A 27,787-nucleotide genomic window follows, 5' to 3' on the forward strand; every position below is an offset into this window, starting at 1 on the left:
TATATTATATATAGAAGAGAGAAATAACTTTTCTGCAGCTGTCTGTCTTTCTGTCTCTCTATATACACATTTGCCAAAGTGATAACACTAATTCAGTTTCTATTCAAGGATTATATTAAGGGGACATGGGATTTGGTGTGGAGATGTCTATCTATGAAAACATGACTAGAATCAACAAAATAGAGTATATGGCTGTCAAAATTTTTATTTTACAGTGACATGAAAAAATCATAGAAATATAGAAATCTATATAAAGTGACCAAATTACTATTTAAAAAAGCCCTTGATTAAAACCTGAAAGCTATAGATGACAACTATAAAAAGAAATCCAATTTTTGCACATAGTAGAGAGGAAGAATGATTTAATGGACAGAGATAAAGGTTCACAGTAATGAAGATGTAGGTTAAAACTGCCTCTGATACATACTACTTTTCTGACCTGTGTAACTAATTTAATCTCTTAGTGATCCAGGCAAATCTTTAAGGCTTTATTTGGCAAAGTGATGGTTGGTTTGAATTAGTCATGAGAATTTCTTTTATAGAACACTCTTAAATCAATGAAATTACAGTCCTGGACCAAATATAAAACCAAAACAATTCTGTCACAATCACAGTAAAGAAAGGGGATCTTAGGGCTTGGCAGCACCTACTCTCCCAAGAGAGCTGAACTATTCTCTACAAGTTCCATAGCCTGGAACTTGTCAAGGCATTAGCACAGCAGGTGAGGTTAGTGCATAGAAGAGAGTCTCTCAAAGTCAGGCTGGTCCAGCCAGACATTGCAAATGCTCATCACAGGATAATTTTAAAGCAACTAGTAAAGTCAGGTGAATGGGGGATAACATGGTGCAACTCTGTCATGTTGATGATCCCATCATGGTTAATGTGAAACTCCTCTAAGATAATTTCTATGAGGTGCTTCATCTCTGAGGTGCTTATGTGAGTATCCTATCCCTCCCCAATATCACATTTGATTAGCTGCTTCAGATCTTCCTTGTTCAAGGCTCCATCATCATCAAATTAATCATGTAGAACACATAGTTAGACTTTATGTCAGGGATATATGCATCACTGAAGACACTGAAGAGGTCCAAAAACTACTCAAAGCTCAAGCTATCTCCTTTTGGTGCTGTGGAGAACACTCAGCAATTTAATCACTGAAGGTGTTAGTCTTGAGTTCAAGAAGTGTTAGGATCTACTCATAAAATACTTGAATACACAGAGATTTTTTCTACATTCTGAGACTTTTGAGAAAGCAGCTCACTTGTGGGTCAAGAGAAGCTGTTGTTTCATAAGGAACTTTGATTCCTGGTATTCTGTGAGGTGCTCCTTAGAGAATTAAGTGGCTAACCAAGCATGGCCTTACTACACATACCTAGTCTAGACCAGGGCTTCTTAAACTTTTTTCTACTTCACCCCTTTTTGCCCAAGAAAATTTTACGTGACCCAGGGTATATAGGTATATAAAATAGGTATACATAACCTTTTATTGTTGCCAAATTTTTCCAATCTCCACATTGTTACATGACCCCAAATGGGGTTATGGCCCACAGTTTAAGAAGCTAGATTCTAGATGCAATGACTCAGTCTATTCCAATGTGGGACAACAATCTACACTCTATATTTCTGGTGTCTTTCCAAAAGTGTAACACTCAAAACTGAATTATAGAAAAGTGACCTCAGAATCCCTGATATTACAGAAAAATAAAACCAACAGCATACCATACGCTAGGATATTTTTTTTTAATTTCCAATCATTCATCAATATATTTATCAACAAAATGCAAATTTAAATATTCTATGTGCATTACAAAGAAAAAAAGGTTTATATATCTATATAAATATTAGTTAAGTTACAAAACAACAATTATAAGGAAAACACATATGTAAACAGTATACAGGTGCTACAAGAAGTGAGATAATGTCTTACTAAGTCTCAATAAGTGGATCCCAGAGAAATTTTTAAGAATTGCAAGGGGGATCACAGAACCTAGAGTGAAACTTTTATTTGTTTTTAATTTTGAAATGTTGGTTATGGATCTACATCAATATACCCAGTAAAATTTGGCCCAATTTTCAAGCCTAGAAAGAGGCCCTTTAAGAAGCAACCAGGGCTTGAAATATTTACACACACACACATATACACACACACACAAATATATATGTATATATATTTAAGGAACACTTCAAACAATATAATTAAAGTCATAGAAAAAGTAACATGAAAAAATAGTCTAAAAACAAAAGAAATTTTAAAATAGCATATTATTCAATTAGGACTAGCAGTAACCATTAGAAGTAAACAGTATAGTACAGTAACTATACTTTCAAAAGCTATCAGAGAGCTTTTTCCTGATTTGGGAGAGGAAGGAAATATTATTAAAATACAATTAGAATTAAAAAAAGATACGGTTGTGTAAATATAAAGACTTCTGCAGAACACTAAAAAACAAATTTCAAATATTAAATTATTGAGAAAATTTTATAGGAAATATTTCAAAATAGGGGTGGAAACCAGAATTTATAAATGATGGTTATGCATTAGATTAATAATATAACCTCACCAATGAAGAAGAAAAGAAAATCATAAGGGAAAAAATATGTACTGTTAAGCTAACAACAAGATGTTTCTAATAATTGGAGAAATGTGCATGTAAACTCCATTAAGATGTTACCTTATGCCTGTTAAATCAGCAAAAACAGCAGTCTAATAATAATCTTACTTTAACAAGATTTGTGAAAAAATATATTTTAATATATAATTGGTAGAATCATAGCTAGTAGGAACATTTTAAAGATGAATACAGAAATATAAAATGCCACACACACACACGCAAAAAAAACCCATCCATACCTGTTTGCCCAGCAGTTCTACCACCAGTACTCTATCTTAAAAACAAAATTAAACAGTAAGGAAGATTACCTTTCTGTATACAATATACATAGCTGATGTAATTCTAATAAAAATGTGGGTAATCTGTATTCCCAATAATGCAGGAAAAGCTAAATAAATTAAGGTATATTTCTTTAGCAAAGGAAATATGTTGGATAGAATCTTGAATTTGGAACTGGGAAAATCTAGGTTTAGTTCCCAACTCTGATTTATATTAGCTATTCACTTGATCTGGATGAAGTCATTTAATCTCTCAGTAGTCTCAGGCAATTATCTAGGATTGTCCATAAATTGTCATCTTTGTGGAAGGAGTTCTTTCACCAGGAGTTCCATATACTATAGATATCATATCCCCTTTCTCTGTTTGAATAGCATAATGGAAATGAATAATTAGGATTTCATAAAGAGAAAAATGCAAAAGATATACATGAAGAAATATGGTAAGGAAATTTAGAGCCAGATAACTAAAAATAAGGCTTACAAAGATTCAGTGCAGTTACATTAAAAAAGAAAGAGAAGGAAAAAATTTATATTAGAATTATTTGAGACAGTCCTTTAAGGAATTTAAACAAAAGGAACAAAAACCAAACATTTTATTCTGGATTGTAATCAAGAAGTTACTACTATGTGCTATATTGGACTTTCTTTGTCGTAGGTGCTAGAGATGTGAGATAAAAATGAAACAGTCCTAGGAGTGGGTCCAAGATCAGGGAAATAGCAGCAAGTCCACTGAGCTCTGCTCCAAACACCTCTGAACACCTTTAAATAATGTCATAAATAATTCCTGGAGTGGCAGAACCCACAGAAGGGTGGGGAAAAATAATGTTCCAGCTAATGACAACTTAGAAGGTGGGCAGGAAAGATCTGCCACACTAGGTAAGAGTACAGCACAGAACAGGCCATAGTGAAACAGACCCAGCCGTAGGAAACCAGCAGTAGGCTTTGGGAGCCATTAAATAAGCTGTGGCAACAGATGCTTCAGGGGTTCACAGCCTACAGAAAGTAAGGGGTTCAAACAACTGGTCAGAAGAATATTACAGGGATCTTTCTTTTGACAGTAGGACTCTGTTGCTTTCCTCATATTCAGATCTGGGTCACATTCCTTGGGGGAGTCCTAGAGTGAGGATGAGCACTGACACACCTGACCTTATAGTTACAGTGCCCTATTCAGAGAACAGAGAAAATACCAGGAAAAAATAAACATACCTCTCCTAGATCTTGTCACCTTGGAAGGACTGAACATTTACAAGCATCTAGCAGTATCACTAAAATAGCTACACAAAATTACTAAAGATTAGGACAGTGCATCCTCTATCTTGATAGGAGAGCCCTACATTAACAAAGGATTAAACATGTAGAAACAGGATGCGTAAATGAAAAAAAAATTGAAAATTCTAATCATAGAAATGACTATGGTGACAAGGAAGATCAAAAACAAACTCAGAAGAAGATAACAAATTCAAACGTCCTCCATCCAAAGCCTTCAGTAAGAAATATTAATTATTCTTAAGTCATGGAAGAGCTCATAAAATTATTTTAAAATTCAAGTAAGAGGGGAAGAGGAAAAATTGGGAAGAGAAATGAGTGTGATGCAAGAAAATCATGAAAATAGAGCCAAAAGCTTGGTAAAGGATACACACACACACACACACACACACACACACACAAATGAAAATAATAAAACCTTAAAAAACAGATTGGGCCAAATAGTAAAAGAGGTACAAAAATCTAATGGGGAAAAGAATGCTTTTAAAAGTGGTACTGGCCAAATGGGAAAAGAGGAACAAAAATTCCTTAATTATAATGGAGAAGGAGGCAAAAAAGCTCAATGAAGTAAATATTTCCTTAAAAATTGGAACTGTGAAAATGGAAAATAATCACTTTATGAGAAATAAAAAAACCAATAAAACAATAAACCAAAAAATATGCAAAAATAGAAGACAATGTTAAATATCTCACTGGAAAAATAACTGACCTGGAAAATAGATCCAGGAAAAGTAATTTGAAAATTATTGGACTACCTGAAAGCCATGATCTAAAAAAGGGACTGTACAGCATCTTTCATGAAATCATCAAGAAAAACTGTCCTGATATTCTAGAACCAGAGGGTAAAATAGAAATCTAATGAATAAAAAAAAAAAAAAAAAGAATCCAGCAATCACCTCTTGAAAGAGTTCACCTCTAGATCTCAGTTTCTGAGGGAGACAGATTAAAGGGACACTGTACTAATTAACAGGATCTCTTCTTATTGTCAGCTTTTTGTTTATCTTTTTGTTTATATTTTTTACCACTCTTATATTTTAAGAAGCCAAGCTAGACTTTCTTTGATGCAGTTATCACTTTGACTTAATGCCCAATTTGTATCATTCATTTACAAGTATTATTTGTAGACCCAATGTTTCCACTTACAATCCCATCATATTTTTCCATAGCTCCCTTAAATCTAGCTTCAAAAACCTGGAATGACTAACAAGAACTAATGCTGAGTGAAGTAGGCAGAACCAGGAGAACATTGTTCACAGTAACAACAACTTTGTGTAATCAACTGTGATAGATTTAACTTTCTTAGCAAAACAATGATCCAAAGCAATTCCAAAAGACATATGATGGAAAATGTTCTTCACATCCAGTAAAAGAACTATGGAGGCTGAATGCAGATCGAAGCATACTATTTTCACTTCTGGGAGTTTTATTGTTCCTTCTTTCTTGTGGTTTTACCCTTTTGTTCTGATTCTTCTATCACAACATGACTAATGTAGAAATATATTTAATATGTTTGTGTGTATATATCTTATATACACACATATATACACACACTATATATATATGTGTATGTATGTATGTATATATATATATATATATATGTATATATTCGTTTAAAAATTTATGGGATCACCTACCTCTGTTCCAAGTATTGAGGATTTTAGCTGTGGTTTCTAATATATTTTTCCTTGGAAAATAGAGGCTATGGCACCAATTTGGGGCATTAAGCATTTATGAAAGGATACTAAATATTAGAGAAAGTGTCAGCACATGTTGAGAAGCCTTACATACCTAGGATACAGAACAAGACCCAGAGGGCAGCATGGGAAGAGAGCAAGAGTCCCCCCTCAAGGGTTTTTTAACCTGTCTCAGGTACAGGTGGGTCACTCCACATTGATCCAAGCTAATTGGTGAGTAACATTCAAATCCATTGATTGACATGACTTGAGGGTGATCTTTAGGTGAGTTAACTTCTTTTTAAATTCTACTGACTCTGGACTGGGCTTCAGAAAGGTCAGGCAAGGCTCTCTGGGTCCTCTAGAACCTCATTACTTTCTCACTGTCTTGGGGATGGGAGAGGGAAGAGAGAAAAATTTGGAACATAAAATCTTACAAAAATGTATGTTGAGAACTAGCTTTCCATGTAATTTGTAAAAAATACTATTAAGTGAAAAAAATCTACCCGTAATACTCGTTTGTTTTTCGCAGGTGTACTTTCAAGGCATACAAAACACCTTCTTGCCAAGGTCAGCCATTTTTTCCTTACTCTTGATCTTATTTGTTTGAAATGATACTGTTTTAAAGTCAATTAACTGTTAGAGAAAAATTCCTGTGACCTGTGAAAATAGAAAAAACCCCAGGTCCAAAAGGCAAGGGCGGGTGGCGGGGGGGGGGGGGGGCAGGACCTACAATGAGCCAGATTATAATCACAGTTTAAAAAGATTATAAAAGTGTTTATTGTCTGAGAAGGGATTGCAAGCTAGAGCAGATAGAAAGCTCTCAGCTGCTCAAAATGGAGTGGAGAAGGGTGAGTCATTTATAGCTATCCGAAGTATTCATTGCTAAGGGATGATTAAGGGAGAAATAGAATAAATTGGGAAGTGAGGCAGGAAATACCATCTCCCCAATCTTCCTTCCCTTCTATCAACCCTCTTTATCTACTCTTTCCCCTTTCCTCTTCTATTTCCCTACATGGTGAGATAAATTTATATACCCAACTGAGTATGTATGGTATTCTTTCTTTGAGCCAAATCTGACGAGAGTAAGGTTTAAACAATGGTCATACTTTCTCTTCTTTCCCTCTATTGTAATAGGTCTTTTGCACCTCTTTATATGATACATTTTATCCTATTCTGCCTCTTCCTATCCTCTAGGGAGAAGATATCTGTAAACACAATAACTTAGAAAGCAGGTTGGTTACTGTTCTCTTTGAGCTGGTCAAGTCTGGTTCTGGCAGTTACAGGCACCTCCAAGTTCAACTAAAGTTTACTCTCAAAGGATCACAGGTTTATCAAGCATTCTTAGGATTCAGAAGTTCTCCTGATTGGCTAGTTGCTATGATACTTCATTGTCTGATGCTTCTGTGAAGAAGAGAGGCTCTGACATACTTAACAGATTAATATAGTTATTGCAGAGTTCTTGCTCACAATTTCTAGGGAGTATTAATACACATTTTCTTTTATAGCATTTCTCTACTTGAGAAGAGCTCATATTATTCAAATGTCTTCTTTTGACACAGAGGAAAGAGGAAAATTGTGAATTAATAGCATAAGTCAAAGCAATGAAGATGCACACAAAAGGATTCAATTTGACACCAAAAAGTCACAATTATAATTTGTCTGGACCTGGAAAACCAGCTACTAGAATGGCAAGGCAACTTAGTGGAAAGATTATTGTATGAGAAATTGAAAGAAAATAATTTGAGTTTTGGGTTTGCTAATTACCAGTGGCACCTTTGAAGAAATTGATTATCTTGAATAAGACTCAGCTTTCCTGTCTACAAAATGAGGCAAATAAGAACTGTCCTGTATATCCCCAAATACTAGATGTAAGACTCAGGTGAGATGAAGCATATAAAATTAGTTTGTAAATTTTAAATTACATAAAACTGCAAAGTGTATGCTCAGTAAAGGCATTGTCCATTATTTTAAAAATGTCCACATAATAGTCTCTTAGTAAATATTAATTGATTCATTGATACTTGCAACAACCCTGAATGTTATATAAATATTATCATTGCCATTTTGTATGGGAGGAAATAGGATCTGAGAGATAACCTTAGCATTAAACAATGACTAAATGTCAAAGGTAGGATGTGAAGACTTTCTGATACCAAGGCTATGACGCTATGAATTACAGAATATTGCCTCTTGATGGCAAGAGATCGAGAAAAAGGAATGTAGGTTGTAGGCAGAGTTTCTTGTGGAGGATTTAAAGGAGGATAAAAGGACATAGGAAAAAAATGAGAATGCATTACAATATATATATTACATAAGAGAATAATCAATAAAATAGCAGATCTGTTTTAACAATGATAAGAAAATCTTATTCTAGCATTAATAATCTCTGTTTCTTAATGGTGAGATTACAACTTTTGTCTACCTTTATCCATTTTGAGAGATCAAATATGTCTTCATTCTCTTCTGGGTTAGATATATTTCATCCAAAAATATTTAATAAAATATGATTCTATAAAAATGTTATAGTCTATAATTCTTATTATTACATATTGGCATATTTACAATAGATGTTATCATTGAGTGTGTGTTAAATTTAAAGCAATATTTGTTATGAAAATAAGAGTATATTATATCAGTTTTCAAACTCTTTAGGCAAGATTTACCTTACTTGATACTCACAGCAACCCTGAAAGAACATAAAGACAGGCACAATTGCCTCAATTTTGCTGATGTAAAAAGTGAATCTGAGAGCAATTGTTACTTGCCCAAGTTCATATAGCTAGGAAATTGTGGATCTCAGACTCTTTTTCAAGTGATCTTTCCACTGTATCAAATATATAAAATTTGGATTGCTCACATGATATTTTGGTTCACTTATACGTGATACATAGAATCATATTGTTGTTTTTGTTGTTTGTCCTTATTTTCAAAGAAGACTATGACCAGACTGATGTTATATCTTCCACTGAATTGGATTTAAGTGAAGGAGGGCTATGTAAAGTCACCAACCTCACTATCTCCTTCAGAACCATCTGGATCCAGTGGCAAGATATACATCAGGATGACCAGAAATAGCCCCAAATTTCTAAGGCAGTTTTGGTTAAGTGGGCGATAAGTTTGCCTAAGGCCACACACCTAGTAAGTGTCTTAGGTGAGATTTGAATTCGAGTCCTGCTTATTTCAGGACCAGCGCTCTATCCACTGAACAACCTAGCTGCCAAATAGAATCATTAAAGTTGGAAGAGTTATTAGAAGCCACCTTATTTGCCCAGTCTCCACTTTGAATATAAGAATATTGAGGCACAAAAAGCTTAAGTAATTTGTTTAAACTTCCACAGAGATTGTCAAAGGTGTTTTATAAATTCAGTTCTTCCTGGTTTTGAATTGTTTCTCTGTATAATAAAGATATTAGGATAGATAATCTCCAAACTTCCCTCTCTTTCTTCTTAAATTCTTTGAACTGCCTCATAATTCTCCACTTCCTTTTTCTGTATTGATCAGTTAAATCTCTTTGACATCTCTGGGCCTGGGTTACCAATTCTATAAAATTAGATCTTTAGTTTATTGTGAAAAAGAACTGTTTCAGTTGTTATATTTATTACATCACCAGAATCTAGCATAATTCCTGGCACATCATCATTGCTCAATAAATTATCTTGATTAGGAAGGCTCTTCCAGTTCTTAGCATTTTATGATTCTACACTTCAAGAACCTCTTATTCTTTAGCATCTATTATTGAAAGTTATGCTGACTCAGCGACCCATTGTTCCCAGACCTACTTGCTAATCACAGTTGAAAAGACATTAACCTGTCTTTAACTTTTGTATTACCTGATTTTCTTCCCATATGATGTCACCCCTACCTATGGCAGTTCATCTCCTACCTGCTACTCACAACATACCAGCAACTTGAGTGGTGTGGAGATGCAATGACCCCTCCCCATTTACTGACATGAACCTCTCCAAATTCTCCTTTATCTCATAGAAAGTTAGGAATAAAACCTGGATCCATCTTGAATCTTTGCTAATCTCTAGTTATCATCCTGTCACCATGTTGCTACCTTGACATATTTTAATTAATTCTTTGTCCTGAGTTTTGCCTCATTAATCAGAATGAAAGCTCAAACAATTTTTCTTTTAATATTCTGAAACATTAAATTTTGGGGTTCTTTTCTGACTGCTATCAACATTGTCCCATTAAGGAAATGGTCAGCAGTTTCCCTCAACATGGTGATGTGTCAGCACATGGACAGATATATATTTCCATTCTTATATATGTGAACATTTTGTAATACTCTGCATTTCTTTCTTTAATCCATATACTTTTTCTATTATATTCCTTCTGAGGCTTTTTAGTCCTCATAGCATCCTTAATGTATGGACAAATAAATGAGAAAGCATTTATTAACGACTTATATGTAGGAAGTACCAAATCAACTCCCAGATTTATATATGCAGTAATGAATTGCAATCCTATATTTCTAGCTCCCAACAGGATAACTATAGTCTCAATATTCTATTTTTTTTTAATTCAACAAGTCTAAAGGTGAGATCATCATCTTCTTCGAACATTTTGTCTCAAGACAGAGGCAAGATGGTAGAAAGAAGCCAAAAAGTTGCCTGAACTCTCCCCAGTTTCCCTCAGAAATGAAGTTAAATCAAGTTTTCAAACAGATTCTGGAACTATGGAAGTACAAAAAGACAAAGTAAAGTGATTTTCCAGCTAAAGATATGTTAGAAGGAGTTCAGGAAAGTTCCGCTTTACTTGGGTAAAAGGGGAGTGAAACCCAACAAAGAGGTTTTCAGGCAAGTGAGTAGGAGGCTTAGCCACAGCACAAATCACCTACTGAGGCCACTTGGACTTGGCTTAGCAGGTTATTGGCATGGTTGGTCAGCTATGAGGCCTCTAGTCTCAGCATAGAAAGAAAACAGCAAACTGCCAGTCTGAGTAACAATCCCTCCCCCCCCCCCAAAAAAAAAAGATGTAGTAAGCCAGGGTACTCTAGTTGAGTGAGCAAGCAATGAGCCAGTGGAGCCCCTGTGCAGAAAGCCAGTGACCAGGCCCCTGGTTTTGCCTCTTGAGGCTTCACATGTAGGCAACTCATTTGAGTTTGTGTTTGCCTCTTCCCTGTTGATACAGAAGCTCTCAATGGTGAGAGTTCTTGTTTTGTTTCTTACTCATACTGTAGGTTTTTGTTGTTGTTGTTGTTTTTTTAAAGTTGAGGACTGCTCTGGAGGCACCAGGGTCCCTGTTTCAAGCTTCTTGTGCTGGGGTATAGGGGCTATGTCACTGGCTTTCTACAGTGAGGCCTCGATGGCTTGGTGTCAAGAACAAAAAGCCTTCTTGGAAGAACTCAAAAAGGATTTTTTAAATCAGTTGAGAGAAATGGGGAGAGAAATGAAAGCAACACAAGAAAATTATGAAAAAAGTACCAGCAGTTTGGAAAAGGAAGCACAAAGATTGACTGAAGAAAACAATTCCTTAAAAAATAAATTTGGCCAAATGGAAAAAGGTGTATAATCTCAATGAAGAAAACAATGCCTTAAAAATTAAAATCAGACAGTTGGAAGATAAGGAATCTATGAGACACCAGAAATCAGTCAAGCAGAATCAAAAGAATGAAAAAAAGAAGAAGAAAATGTGAAATACCTCATTAGAAAGGCAACTTACCTGCATAACAGATCCAGGAGAGACAATTTGAGAATCATTGAACTACCTGAAAGCCATGATAAGAAAAAGAATCTAGACACCATATTCCAGGAAATTATAAAGGAAAACTTCCCTGAAATTATAGAATCAGAGGATAAAATCATCATTGAAAGAATCCACCGATGACCTCCTGAAAGAGACCCCAAAAGGAAAACTCCAAGGAATATTGTAGCCAAATTCCAGAATTATCATGTGAAGGAGAAAATACTCCAAGCAGCCAGAAAGAAGCAATTTAAGTATCATGGAGCCACAGTCAGTATTGCTCAGGAGCTGGCTGCTTCAACATTAAAGGATCACAAGGCTTGGAATATGATATTCCAGAAGGCAAAGGAGCTTGGACTGCAGCCAAGAATCTATTACCCAGTGAAATTGATCATTCTCTTTCAGGGGAAAAGATGAAAATTCAATGAAATTGGGGGCTTTCAAAGTTTCCTGATGGAAAGACCATATCTGAATAGAAAATTTGATCTTATCATAAAAGACTCAAGAGAAGTTTAAAAAGGTACACATAGGCAAAAATGTTACTCAATAAGGTTAAACTATTTACATCCCCACATGAGAAGATAATACTTATAACTCTTGACAACTGTATATGTATTTGGGCAGACAGAAGGATTATACACAGAGGATATAAATCCAAATTGTCTTTGATGTGAAGATATTGAGAAAATTAAGGGGATAAAAAGGGAGTTTATGGGGAGAAGAGGAAAGGGGAGGTGAAATGGGGTGAATTACATCATATGAAGAGGTGAAAAAAACCTATTACAATGGAGGGAAAGAAGGGAGGGGTGAACATTATTTCAACCCTGCTCTCACTAGATTTGATTCAAAAAGGGAATAACATAAAGTTCATTTGTATAAAGAAACTTAGCTTATTCTTTAGGGAAGTAAATGGGTAAGGGAAAAGGGGGGGACTGACAGAAGGGAGGAGAAAAGCAAGGGAGAAAGGGGAAAAGAAAAGGGAGGGAGTGGTAAAAAGGGAAGGCAGATTGGGGGAGGCAGGGGTAAGAAGCAAGACATTGGTGAGGAGGGATAGAGTGAAAGGGGGGGAGTATAAAGGGGGTAAATAGAATGGACAAGGATAGAAAGCTAGTAATAATAACTGTGAATATGAATGGAATGAATTCTGCCACAAAACAGAAGCAAATTTCAGACTTGATTAAAAACCAGAATCCTACAATATGCTGTTTACAAGAAACATATTTGAAGCAGAGAGATGCACACAGAGTAAAGGTAAAAGGTTGGAGCAGAATATATTATACTTCAGCTAAAGTAAAAAAAAAAAGCAGGGGTAGCAATCCTTATCTCAGACAAAGTGCAGGCAAAAATAAATCTCATTAAAAGAGATAAGGAAGGAAATTACATCTTGCTAAAAGGTACTATAGATAATGAAGTAAAATCAATATTAAATATATATGCGCCAAGTGGTATAGCATCCAAATTCTTACAGGAGAAGTTAAATGAGTTACAAGAGGAATTAGACAGTAATACTATACTAGTGATTGATCTGATAAATCTAGCTGAAAAATAAATAAGAAAGAAGTGAAAGAGGTGAATAGATTACTAGAAAAGTTAGACATGATAGATGTCTGGAGAAAATTGAATGGGGATAGAAAGGAATATACCTTTCTCTCAGGGGTATATGGCTAGAAAAAATAATAACAAAATTTATCTGGAAAAACAAAAAGTCAAGAATATCAAGGAAAATGATGGGAAAAAATGCACAGGAAGGTGGGTTAGCTGTACCAAATCTGAAGCTCTATTATAATGCAGCAGTCATCAAAATTATCTGGTACTGGGTAAAAAATAGAGAGGAGGAGCAATGGAATAGGCTAGGCACAGGAGACACAGAAGTAAATGACATTGGTAATGTATGCTTTGATAAACCCAAAGACTCCAGCTTCTGGGATAGGAATTTAGCATTTGACAAAAAATGCTGGGAAAACTGGAAGATAGTATGGTAGAAATTAAGCATAGACCAACATCTTACACATTATACTAAAATAAGATCAAAATGGCTACATGATTTAGCTGTGGTTATACCATAGGTAAATTAGCAGAAAAAGGAATAGTCTACCTTTCAGATTTTTGGAAAGGAGAACAGTTTATGACCAAAAAAGATATAGAGAATACTATGAAATGCAAAATGGATAATTTTGATTACATTAATTTAAAAAGTTTTTGTACAAACAGAAGCAATACATCCAAAATTAGAAGGGATACAGCAAGCTGGGAAACAATTTTTATGGCCAGTACTTCTTATAAAGGCCTCATTTCTAAAATATATAGGGAATTAAATCAAATTTATAAGATTCCATGTCATTCCCCAATTGAGAAATGGTCAAAGGATATGAACAGGCAGTTTTCTGATGAAGAAATCAAACCTATCTACTTCCATATGAAAAAATGCTCTAAATCACTATTGATTAGAGAGATGCAAATTAAAACAACTCTCAAATACCACCTGACACCTATCAGATTGGCTAATATGACAAAAAAGGAAAATAATAAATGTTGGAGAAGCTGTGGAAAAATTGGAACACTAATGCATTGTTGGTGGAGCTGTGAACTGATCCAACCTTTCTGGAGAGCAATTTGGAATTATGCCCAAAGGGCTATAAAGTTATGTACACCCTTTGACCCAGCAATAACACTTTTGGATCTTTTTCCCAAAGAGATCACAAAAAAGGGAAAAGTACCTACATGTACAAAAATATTTATAGCTGCTCTTTTTGTGGTGGCAAGTAATTGGAAATTGAGGGGCTGCCCATCAGTTGGGGAATGGCTGAACAAGTTATGGTATATGAATGTAATGGAATTCTATTGTGCTGTAAGAAACAATGAGCAGGAGGAGTTCAGAGAAACCTGGAAGGACTTGCATGGACCGATGATGAATGAGATGAGAAGAACCAGAAGTATATTATACACAGTATCACTAACATTATGTGTGGATCAAATGTGATAGACTAGATTCTTTTCACAAATCCAATGGTACAAGAACTTTCCAAAGGACCCATGATGGAAAAGGCTCTCCAAATCTGGGGGAAAAAAAGAATAAAAAAGGAACTGTGGAATACGGATACTGAGTGGAACATACTGCCTTTTTTTTGTTTGTTTTGGAGGCTATTGTTTTTCTTTTTTGAGTTTTTTTTCTTTTTGCTCTGATTCTCCCATTATAATATGACTAATGCAGAAATATGTTTGATGTCATTATATATATCCTATGTCAGTTTACCTGCTGTCTAGGGGAGGGGGGGAGGAAGGTTGAGGGAGGGAGAAAAATTTGACATTGGAAATCTTATCTAAACAAATATTGAAAACTAAAATAAATAAATTTTAAAAATACAATTGGACAAATGAAAAAGAAAAGAAAATTCACTAAGAAACAACTCCTTAAAAAATATAATTGGCCAAAAAAAAAAAAAGTAGAATTTGCCAAATGGAAAAGGAGGTACCAAATCAAACTGAAGAAAATAATTTCTTAAAAATTAGATTTGGGCAGATGAAAGCTAATAACTCCAGAAGACATCAAGAATAAGTCAAATTAAAAAAAAAAAGAATAGATGAAAATGTAAAATACCTCATTGGAAAAACAACTGTCCTGGAAAATAGATCCAGGAGAAATCATTTAAGAATGAATAGACTACCTGAAACCGCAATCATAAAAGAAGTCTGAATGACATATTTAAAGTAATTATCAATGAAAACTGCCTAGATATACTAGAATCAGACAACCAAATGGTCATTGAAAGAATCTACATGTCACCTCCTGAAAAAGACACCAAAATGAAAATTCCAAGGAATTTTGTAGCCAAATTACAGAATTATCACATGAAGGAGAAAATTCTGTAAGCAGCCATAATGAAACAATTTAAATATCATGAAAACAATGGACTTAGGAGCTTCAACTTTAAAGAATAAAAAGACTTGGAATATATTTCAGAAGGCAACGGAGCTTGGATTGCAATGAAGAATCAACTACCCAAGAAAACTCATCAAAATCTTTCAGGGGAAAAGCTGGTCATACAAGATAATAAAGGACTTTCAAACTTTCCCTATCAAAAGACCAGAGCTGAGCAAAATACTTCAGTGAGAATCATACAAAGAGAATCATACAAAGGTTTACAACTGCAAAATTTACTGAGAACTGATTCCCTACCCAGTCACCCTCCCCAGGCAGGTGAATCGGTTCCCTTTTTTTCTGTTACCCCATTAAAAACTCTGTCCTCATTTACTATCTTTGGATATTCATAGCTTTGGCTTTGCAATACCACTAGCTATAGTTCCTTTGCCCTGAATAAAGAACTTATTTCTCCTATATTGTTTCCTTAATTTACAGGTTAACAAGGTAAACAGGAATAAAGTTATTCAATAAGGTTAAACTCTTTATATTCCTACATGGTAAGATACTTGTAACTCTTAAGATATGTATCTCTATTAGGGCAGTTAGTAGAAGTATACATAGATGGGGGGAGGGGTAATTTGACTCTGTAATAATAAAAAAATTAAGGGGTATAAAATTATTCTATTGGGAGAAGAGGTATAGGGAAGACAGAACAGTGCAAATTTACTTCACATGAAGAAATGAAGACCTATTACAGTAGGGGGAATGAAGGGAGGGTGTGAGTATTGTTTGTACCTTATTTTCATCAGATTTGTCTCAAGGAGGGAATAACATATGTTAACTTGGAAAGTAAGGAAACAATCAATATAGGAGAAATAAAGTCTCTCATTAGAGCAAAGCAACTAGAGGTGGCAGTAATGGTATCACAAAGCAAGATGCTAGGAATACCTAAATATTGGGGAGTGAGGATAGGACTTATATGTGGTAACAGAAAAAAAGGAACTTCATGTAAATGAACCTATAACAAAGGGAACTATAAGACTGCCCTTGAATTAAGTAGAAGCTACTTAACTCTCAATAGAAACTCTTGTGGAGAACCCTATGCTGGAAACTGGAAGAGTCAAAGTATATAGTATTTGGTCTCATAGAAAGTTTAAAACTACATAGCTACAAAGCCCAGAAACAAACAAATATATTTGAGAGGTATAAAACAAAATTTTATGTGAGGTACAGAGGGGACCATGACCCCAACAGGAAAGGATCTGATGACAATGGCATAGACAATAAAAGGAGCTTGCTTTGAGAATCGAATCAGGTGGTTTGGGATAATAACTGCAGGCATATAAAAATGGATGCTTTGAAAGGGATTGTTTTTATTTATTTAAACTAACCAACATGAAAAATGTAAAATTTGGCCTGTAGTTTATCTTGATTGTATATATTTCATGATCCTAAATTCCCTCACATTAAAATACACTTTAATCATATGTTTGAACTCTTTAAAAATAAGTTACAGTAGGGGGCAGCTAGGTGGTACAGTGAATAAAAAACTGGCCGTGGATTCAGGAGGACCTGAGTTCAAATCCAACCTCAAATACTTGACTCTTAACTAGCTGTGTGACCCTGGGCAAGTCACTTAACCTGCATTGCCCTGCCCCCCCCCCAAAAAAGAGACAGAAAGAAAATAAATTACAGTAAAGGGGGGGGATAATAGTAGCTCACATTTATTTATCTGAGTTTTTACCATTTGAAAAAGAGTTTCCTCACAAAAATTCATGTTAGGTAATACAAGTAGCCATAGTTAGAGAATGTTAAAGAGGGAACTCATTGACTCTAAATCCAGTGTTCTGTTCACAGAATACACACACACACACACACACACACACACACTAATAGAGAGTTCACCAATCTCCATACAAACCTTGTTTGTCTCAGACATTGCCTCCAGGGTCTCAGAGTCTTTAACCCCAGTGTCTTCTTCTGAGGCCTGGATCACAGGCCAGTGAGGTATGGTCAGGATAACTCTTAAGCTACTACCCTGATTACTAGTTCTTACTCTCCTCCTCTACTAACTTACTATTTGTAAGACTTCCTGTTACTCCCCCTGGATCATTGCCTTGATGTCATGAAGGGGCTTGTGTAGCTCAATGAAACTATGATGTATGATATGCAGGGTTACCGAACACAGACAAATCAGAGTGGAGAGTTGTAACAAAAGTTGAGCCACTGGAGAAGGAAATGGCAAAGCAATCCAATACTTTTGCCATGGAAATCCTATGGATAGGATGAAAATAATAAAAGAGATGATATTGGAAGATAAACCACTCAGGTTCTACTAGGGAAGAGCATAGGACAACTAAAAGTAAAGCCAGTACTTATGAAGTGGCTGTATCAAAGGTGAAATGAACCTCAGCTGCAGATGTGCCTGGTGACAAAATAAAGTCTGATGTTGTAAAGATACATATGCCATAGAAACATAAAAAATGTAAGATCTATGAACTAAGGCAAATGGGATATGGTTAAACTGGGGATGAAACAAATAAACATCAACAACTTGAGGCCATTGAATGTAAATTGATAAAAATAGGCGAATTTAATTCAAATGATTATTACATTTGCTACTATGGGAAAGAATACTTTGGAAGAAATGAAGTAGCACTCATATGCAAGAAAAGGGTAAGAAAAGTAGTATCAGGTATAATCTCAAAATAACCAATTGAGATCAATGGGAGGGCAGAGCCAAAATGTCAGAGGAAAGGCTGTGACCCTCGAAGCTCCTGACAACCTGTCCACATACTTACAAATATAATGCCATAAGACAACTCCCAGAGCAGCCCAACCCACAAAAGAACAGAGTGAGACTATTTTCCAGACAAAGACAGCTTAATTGAAAAACCAGGACCACCTGCTGTTCAGGCTGAGAAAAGAGCTCAGGGCAGTGAAGACTCAGCCTGGAACAGACCTTGCCTCCAGGGCCTCAGAGTCTTCAGCACCAGTGGCTTCTTCTGAGACTTGGCTCACAGACCAGTGAGGGGGTTCAGCGGTTGGCCGGGGTGAAGTACCTGCAGTTTCTGCTGGAGTTGGAGTGAAACACCCAGCTTCTGAAGCAGTGGGCTGACTGAAATGGCAGAGGCCCAGTGGGGGAGGGGCACAGGCATGCCAAGCTTCTGATCATAGAGAATCAGATTTCAATCAGATATTTGCTTCCAAGAGGAGATGAGTAAGCAGAGAAAGCACCTGGCAATAGAAAGCTTCTTTGGGGGAAAGGTACACCAGAATATACCTTCAGAAGAAGATAATAACAAAGTCAAAGTTCCAACATCCAAAGCTTCCAATAAAAATATGAATTGGTCTCAGGCCATGGAAGCTCTCAAAAGGGACTTTGAAGAGAAAGTAGGAGAGATAGAAGGAAGATTTAGAGAGATCGAGGAAAGAGCAAATGAGACTGATGCAGGAAAGTCATGAGCAAAAAGTCAACAATTTGAAAAGCCAAATAGGAAAGGATTTATAAAACCTCTCTGAAGAAAATAATTGCCTAAGAATTAGGATTGAACAAATGGAGGCTAGTGACTTTATGAGAAACCAAGACACAATAAAGCAAATTCAAATGAATAAAAAAAAAAATAGTGGGCAATATGAAATATCTCCTTGGCAAAACAGCTGACCTGGAAAATAGATCCAGGAGAAATAATTTGAAAATCATTGGATTACCTGAAAACCATGACCAAAATAAGAGTTTAGAAAATATCTTCTAAAATAATCATCAGGGAAAATTGCCCTGATATTGTAGAAGCAGAAAGTTCAATAGATATTGAAAGAATCTATCAATCACCCCCTGAAACAGATCCCAAAAGGAAAACTTCCAGGAATATTATAGCCAAATTCCAGAGATACCAGATCAAGAAGAAAATATTGCAATCAGCTAGAAAAAAGGAAATCAAATACTGTGCAGCCACAGTAAGAATAACACAAGATCTAGCAGCATCTACATTAAAGGATGGGAGGGTATGGAATATGATATTCCGGAAGGCAAAGGAAATGGGACTACAGACAAAATTCACCTATCCAGCAAAACAGATTATAATCTTTCAGGAGAAAAAATGGGACTTCAAGGAAAAAGAGGGCTTTCAAGCATTTGTGATTAAAAGACCTTAACTTAATAGAAATTTTTGCTTTCAAATATAAGACCCTAAAGAAGCATAAAGAGGTAAACAGGAAAAATAATTCATGACTGATATTAAAAGGTTATAACCTGTTTACATTCCTACATGGGAAGATAATACTTCTAACTCATAAGAACTTTCTCAGTAATAGGGCAACTGACAGGAATAAACTTAGAGGTCATAGGTGTGAATTGAATATGAAGTAATGATATCTGCAAAGCATTTATTTTTTGTTTATCCTTATTTTTTGTAGGGGAGGCAGGGTGGGGTAGTTTATGTCTAGAGCTGTATTTGGGTTTGGGGCCTCCTGGGTCGAGGGCTGGTGCTTTTTCCACTGTGTCATCTAGTTGACCCATGATGACATCTTTAATATAAAGTTAAGGGGTAAGAGGAAGGCACTGAAAGAAAGGGAAAGGGAGAGGTGGATTGGGGAACACTAGCTCACATAAAAGAAATAAGTAAAAGCTTATGGAGTGGAGGAGAAGATGGGGAAGGAGCAGGAGAGTGAGCAAAACTTATTGTCATCAGAATTGGCACAAAGAGGGAATAACATATACACTCAAGTGGGTATAGTAATATATTTTTCCCTGAGGGAAATTGGAAGGGGAAGGGAATAAGCAGGGTGAAGGGGGGGAGGTGAAGGAAGGGAGGGCAGATTGGCGCAGGGCTCAATAAAAAGCAAAACAATTTCAAGGAGGGATAGGACAAAGGATGATATAAAATAGAGTAAAAATCAAGGGGAAGGAATAGGATTGAGGGTAATACAGTTAGCAACAATAATTGTGAAAGAAATGATGAGCAGGATAATATCAGAAGGACATATGAAAAAATACGAACCATCAACAGAGAAGAACTTATGGCATCTGAAATACAGATTAAAGTATAATTTTATTTGTTAGCTCCTCTTTCTAAAGTTATTTTGACTATTTTCTTTCACAACCTTACTAATGTGAAGATGTTTGCCATAACTGCACATATATAACATATTGAATTGCTTGATTTCATAGGGAGGGTTGAGGAGGGAGGGATGAAGAAAATTTAGAATGCAAAATTTTTAAAAAATCAATCTAAAAATTGTTTTTTAAATTTTTTTTACAACTAACTTGGGGAAAATTCTTTAAAAAAGTAAAAACAAACAAACAAACAAAAATAACCAAATGATATCTTCTCTAATCCAAGGTACACTGTTCAACATTGCAGCAAAGCAAGTCTGTATTCCAATAACTAATACCAAAGAGGTCAAATTTATTCAGCTCTATGAAGAGAAATCCTATGATAACTTTTAGAAATAAAACCAAAAATATCACCTTTATAATGGGAGATTTGTATCCTAAGGTAGAAAATCAAAAGATAATTGGAAGGGGCAACTAGGAGGTGCAGTTGATAAAGTGCTGGCCCTGGATTCAGGAGGACCTGAATTCAAATCGAGCCTCAGACACTTGCCACTTACTGGCTGTTTGACCTTGGATTAGTCACTTAACCCTCACTGCCCCACAAAAAACAGCAAAACAAAACAAAACAAAAATATAATTCGAATAACAGACAAATGAACCAGGGCAGAGATGAATAGAGTTTTGTCAAGATGATTCACTGGTCATAAAACTTTTTTTTTTCCTCAGTAACTCAAAAGTTTTTTCTATATGTGTATATCATCCGATAACAAAAATAGAAATCAGATTAATTGCATATATTTTCAGCCAAAAGTGGAAAAACTTTATGAAATGACTTAAAACAAGAACTGGAGTTGAGTATGGATCAGATAATGAGCTGCTTATTTCAAAATGCAGACTCAAATTCAGGAAAGTAGGGAAAACCATCAGATCATGAGTATTATCTAAATAACATACTTATGAATATGAAGTGGACTTTAGGAATAGATTTAATTGATTAGATATGGTAGATAGATGGTGCGATTAATGATCTACAACTATATAAGAGAATCAAGTCAAGTGAGTTTTATGAAGCTTTGCTAATAATAAGGCTAGCGGAGGTTATGGGATTCCAGATGAAGCTGTTAAAATGTTACATTCAGTATGCCAGAAAATTTGGAAAACATAGCAGTGGTCATTGGATAGGAAAAAATCAATTTATGCCCCAATCCTAAAGAAGAGAAATGCCAAAGAATGTTCCAGTTACCAAACAGTTGCACCCATTTCATACATCAGCAAGATTATGTTTAATATTCTGCAAGCTAGGCTTCAACAGTATATGAAACTGAGAATTACCAGAAGAGCAGGCTGGATCTCAAAGAGGCAGAGGAAATTAAGACCAAATTAACAACATTTCCTGGATTAATGAGACATCATTTCAGAAAAAAATCTACTTCTTTTTCACTAACTATATTAAAGTATTTGCCTTTATAGATCACACCAAAATGTGGCAGGTGATCAAAGAGTTGGAAGCACCAGATCATCTTGTCTCCTGAGGAACTTGTATACGGGCAAAAACCAATGGTTAGAAACAAATATAGAATAACTGATGGGTTTAAAATTTGAAAAGGAGTGCAACAAAGCTGTATACTGCCACATTATTTATAAAATTTATATACAGAGCACATGCAAAAAATACCCACCTAGATGAATCAAAAGCTGGAATTAAGGTTGTCAAGAGAAATATCAACAATGTCAGATATGCAAGTGATACCTCTCTGACAGCAGAAAAGGAAGGGGATTTAAGAATCCTCTTGATAAAGGTGAGGAGACTGTAAAAAAGTGGTTTGAAGCTAAACATTAAAAAATAAAAATAAATATCTTGGAAATTGGTTCCATCACTTCCATGCAAATATAGGGAGTAGAAATGAAAGCAGTGTCAGATTTCATATTCTTAGTCTCAAAGAGCATTGTGGACAATGACTGTAACCATGAAATTAAATGATGTTTGCTTCTTAGAAGGAAAGCTATGGAAAATCTGAAAAGCATATTATAAACAAAAGAAATCACCTTTCTGACAAATTTCTGTATAGTCAAAGTCATGTTTTTGTTTTGTTTGATTTTTCTAGTACCTATGTTTGGCTGTAAGAGTAGGACTATAAAAATGGCTGAGCACTGCAGAATTACTGCTTTAAAATTGTGGTCCTAGAGAAGACTTCTGAAGATTCCTTTGACCTCAAGGAGATCAAAGAAGTCATCTCAAATTAATTCAGGCTATTCACTGGAAAGTGAAATACTGAAGCTGAACCTTAAATACTTCGGTCACATAATGAAAAGACAGGACTCATTGGAAAAGACTCTAATGTTGGGAAAGATTAAAGGAAAAGAATAAAAAAAGGATGGCAGAGGATGAGATGGATAAAGAGTATCCTGCAAACAATGGATACACACTTGGACAGAATTCAAGAGATAGTGGAGGATTTGGACCATGAGGTCATGAAGTGTCAGACACAATTGAACAACTGAATAACTTCCTTTGAAGCTTAAATTTCATGTCCTTGCTATTCTTTCTATGAACACTTCCCTCCTTCTTTGTTAATTTATTCCCGCATAGTTAGCTTTCATTAATTTGTTGATACCTCATAATTCTCATCTCAGCTTCAGTCCTGTACATCCAGTTGCCTACAGATTATATTAACTTGTCTATCCCATGAAAGTTTACATGGATACTCAAAAAGAAATTATTTACCCTTGGTGAAGTGTCAAATTCTGAAATTTGTAGGTTTCATCAAAATTGTGCTTGACTGTTCATAACTGTGATTGGTGTCTCCCTGCTTCAGTCCATTCTCCAATCAGCTGTCAAATAAATCTTCTTAAAGAATAGGTCTAGTCATGGAGCAACTTCTCCAATTCTATATACTTTAGTGGTCCCAATGCTTTCCAGGATCAAATATAACATCATTTGGCATCCAGAAAACTTAATTTACTAACCCCTTCATACATTTCCAGCATTTTTTATACTTTACTCAGCTCCATGTACTTTCCAATTTAGTGATACTGTCCTTGTTGTAGTTCTTTCCTACAAAATAAAAGCATTCTAGCAATTCTCTCTATTCTTATCTCCATCTCCTGGCTTTCTTGACTTCCTCCAAATACCAGTTCAAATCTCATCTTCTAAAAGAAACAATTCCTTCCCATTAATTATAGCATCTTCCCTTTTTATTATCTCCAGTTTACCTTGTATAGTTCACCTCATGTCTGCTTCCATTAGATTGTAAATGCTATAAAAGCAGGAACTGTCTTTTGACTTCCTTTTTTATTATAAAAGTATTTTATTATTTTCCAGTTACATGTAGAGATAGTTTTCAACATTTGTTTTTATAAGATTTCTAATTTCAAATTTTTCTCCTTCCCTCCCCTCCCTCCCCCCACCCAAGACAGCAGGTAATTTGATATAAGTTATATATGTACAATAACATTAAACATTTCTGCATTAGTCATGTTATAAGAGAAAAATCAGAGCCAAAAGGAAAACCCTCAAAAAAGAAAAACAACAGCACCAAAAAAAGAAATAGTATAGTCCAATCTATATCCATATTCCATAGTTCTTTTTTTTCTGGATTTGGAGAGCCTTTTCTATTATGAGTATTTCTTTTTGTCCCAGGATATAGTATAGTGTCTGGCATACAGTAGGTACTTAATAATTGCTGACTAAATGTTTAATATTAAGTATCTTTATAGTTTTCTCCTCTAAGAAAAATAAACAAACTTAGAATGCTTAATTTATAAATTGACACATTTAACTAAATTAAATGATCACTTGATACTTCCCGTTTCACTGGGACAAGATGCTTTTTTACTAAGAGAATGAAAAGAATATTATACACTGGAATAATAAATTTCTTTCTGACAAAATATTCAAATAAACTTCCTTGATGGCATAGCAATTAATCTCAATGACCCAGTTTTGAAGCAGATGTGAAAACAATTAAATTAACAAACTTTAGGAAATAAACCAACATACAAAACTAATTGAAAGAGGCAGATAGTAAAATGTTAATGGTTATCTTGGCATCAGAGAGACTAATCTTATTACAGTGTAGACTAAGGCAATATGCCTGAACATTTTGAATTGTCCAGGTTAGGCTAAAGAGTGTACCTGTTCATCGGAGCTAAGATATTTTCTTAAACTATAGGTATTTGAGAAGGAAAACATTTGAAAAAACATATTTCCCCATTGTTCAGTCCAGTAAGAAAACAACAAAGCAATTGAATTTCTGTTTTATGTCCCCCAGGTTGTTTGGCAATATGTAATCAATACTTGCCTTTCTAGATATACATAGTGATGGAAAATTCTTATATGTGTCATTTCCAACTCTTTTATAACCCATTCAATAGTCATTATCATCATTATCGTTGTTATCATCATTATTACCATTATTGTTGTTGTTATCAATTATTTTATGTCAATAATCACTCCAAATTCTTTTGAGCAGTTACCTATCTCTTTCTCTAGTATAGCAAGACATGATACTCCCAGAACAATGTCATCTACAATAAGCCTTGTCTGTAGGATCTCACCTTGTCTGCAGGATTTCTAGGGAACCACACTTCAACATGTATTGGAGCTCTCCAATTGCAGTGATAAACACTATTGCAAAGCATATATTTCACCTTATATTTTTAGTCAGAAGGTCATGGTATAAAGTTACCTCTTCCATAATATATTTTAAGATGTCTCTGATGAATTTGAATATTTTAATGGTTTATTAGAGTCTCTTTAATAGGATTTTATCTAAAATATTTGAAGCAATATTCTTTAATGATATTAGTCTACAATTTTGTGTTGTAGCCTTCACTAGTTTAGGTATTAGAACTATATTTTATAAAAGGAGTTTGGTAGAGTACTTTATTTGAGAAATAAAGTAGTTTTGATAATTTTCTTTCAAATGTTAATGGAATTATCATGTTTATCTATGATGATGAGAAATATCCTATTAACCTCTTTTAGTAGTCCTTTTACAGTGTGATGAAATAATGAGATTTAGCAGATACTCAAAGACCCACCTAGAGATTAATCTAGACTGATTGAATCAAGTGAGAGTGATTAACCGCTCATTAGCCTACTTCAAGTTAACTGGATTGTAATTACACCTTGAAAACACCTTCAGAACCAATGGATTTGGATGACACCAACCAATCAGCTTGAAGCAGTATATAAGGACTGCCTCTGTTCCAGACCTATAAAAAGCTTCCACAATCAGTTTTCTAGAGAGAGTTCCTGATTAAAGAAAGCTCATGGAGGAGGACTTGAGGAAGAACCCAACCACTCTGGAACTCTATTCGAGAGAGGCCTTTTCTTAACTTTCTGAACTCCTTGTGAATATCTGTATGCTTTAATAAATGTTTAATGCCCAAAGACTTGTGATGAAGCCGCGAATTTAAAGCGATATTACAATATAGAATTTAAATATCACAACAGTTAGTTCTAATAATGCCTTTTCTGAGAATGAATATTTGTTTGGTCTTCTGTTAGTTGAATACTTTATATTATTGAAGGTATTCTGGTATTTCTTTAGTGTTCTCAGTTTTCTTACATATCTAGACATAATAAGTTCTGATTTTTAAAAATCTGTTTTTTTCATGATGCCATCCTGACTTACTATTTTATTGACTTGATTTCTGCCATCTTTATTTTAATCATTTTTTAAAATGCTTACCAATTTTAACCATCTTACCAAGCAATAGTCTTTTAGTTCAGAGTTATTTGTATAATATTTTTGGTTTCTAGTTTAACCATTTAGAGGATGCCATACATCCTTTTGTTCTAGACTCTAGTATTTTTTTTTCTTTTTCCTTATAGATTAGTCAAAAACTGATAAAGGAACATTGAAGTCTTCTGCCATTTTTGCATTAGTCCTTATGCTTTATTGTAATTATTTTTATGTACTTAGATGCTGAGATATTTAGAGCATAGGAATTTATTTTTTTTTTTTTATGATTGCAACTAGCCTAGTTTTGGGTTCAGATCATATAGTACATTATGTTCCTGTCCTTCATTTTAAATCTGGCTATGTTTTTCCCTTTTATTTTATTTTTTAATGCATTTATGAAAGTAAAAGGTTGTGAAATGCTTTTTGCTTACTGGATGCATCACTCTTTGATTCTATTCTATTTTTAATCCATTCACATTTAAAATTATGATTTAAATTTATATTTCCTCCACTTGTCTCCACTATTTTTTCTAAATTAGTATCATTTTTGTGTTCCTCTATCTCTGTTAAGTTAGTAATTTCTTTCTTCAGTGATTTTATCACAATCTATTTTAAGTCAATACTATTCCCACCAGTTCCCTTCCCTCCACTCTGAATTTTTACTCTTTATCATCATTTCCCCTTATTTTGAAGTTTTGTTTACTATACACATATATTTTAATTTCTTTATTTTATCAGTTATCTAATTCTCCCCTTCTTTGTCCCCCTTCAGTCAAGTAGTCTTTTTTCCCCCATGTGGCAATGAGGGTTAAGTGACTTGCCTAGGGTGTTTGAGGCCCGATTTGAATTTAGGTCCTACTGAATCCAGGGCCAGTGCTTTATCCACTGTGCCACCTAGCTGCCCCAAAGTAGTCTTTTAAAATTGTCCCTCCTCTGCTCCCTTTCATCTTAACTTTTTTCTGTTTTTTTTTTCAATTTTTATTCCTTTTTCTAAAAATGATTTCTTTCCCTCATTCTTTTCTTTATGCTTAAGTTTATTCATTCTCTTTTTAGTCTCTGTATTTCTCATGGAATTAAATCTTATAAGAGCTATCTTTTGAGTTCCTTCTCCTAAATTGTTTCTGTTATTGCTTTGTAGATATCCTTCCTTAATTTTTGTTGAGCCTGCCCTTAGAATCAGCATTTTCTAGAGGACATAGAGAAGATAGAAGTATTGACTAATAATAGAAATTTTCCTGTCTTCTTGACGTAGTGGTTCATTAATAATTCTGAAGTTTTGTGGATTTTACTGATCCCAGCTTTTAGGTTCTTTAAGACACTAACAGGACTGCATAGAGGCTTTTTCAGCATTACTGTATTGTCTCCGTGCCAGATGTGGCAAGATAACCATTAGACATGGATATTACATTGGAATGCCATTAGACTTCTAGGTGAAGTGAGAGTCTAGGAAAGAGGTTTATTGTACTGTAGGGCGCATGTGGTGGCATTTTTCCTTTTTATAATTGTTTAAACCGAATTTTATACCAATGTTCAAATTTAATTGGGTGTTTAGTTTGAAGTTACAGGTTGCGTTGGAACGTTTATTGTAATGGTTTTGCTGTAAAAAGTGTTTCCAAACTTTGCTGAAATGGTGCTGGTAACAGCCCAACAATCCAT

General features: G+C 34.8%; 1 pseudogene; it reads right to left on the reverse strand.

Annotated features, from left to right (window-relative positions):
- Positions 1 to 789: 789 nt before the first annotated feature.
- Positions 790 to 27,787, reverse strand: LOC122753698 (annotated as a pseudogene).

Source organism: Dromiciops gliroides, chromosome 1, assembly GCF_019393635.1.
Source record: "Dromiciops gliroides isolate mDroGli1 chromosome 1, mDroGli1.pri, whole genome shotgun sequence".
Classification (NCBI taxonomy): Eukaryota; Metazoa; Chordata; class Mammalia; order Microbiotheria; family Microbiotheriidae; genus Dromiciops; species Dromiciops gliroides.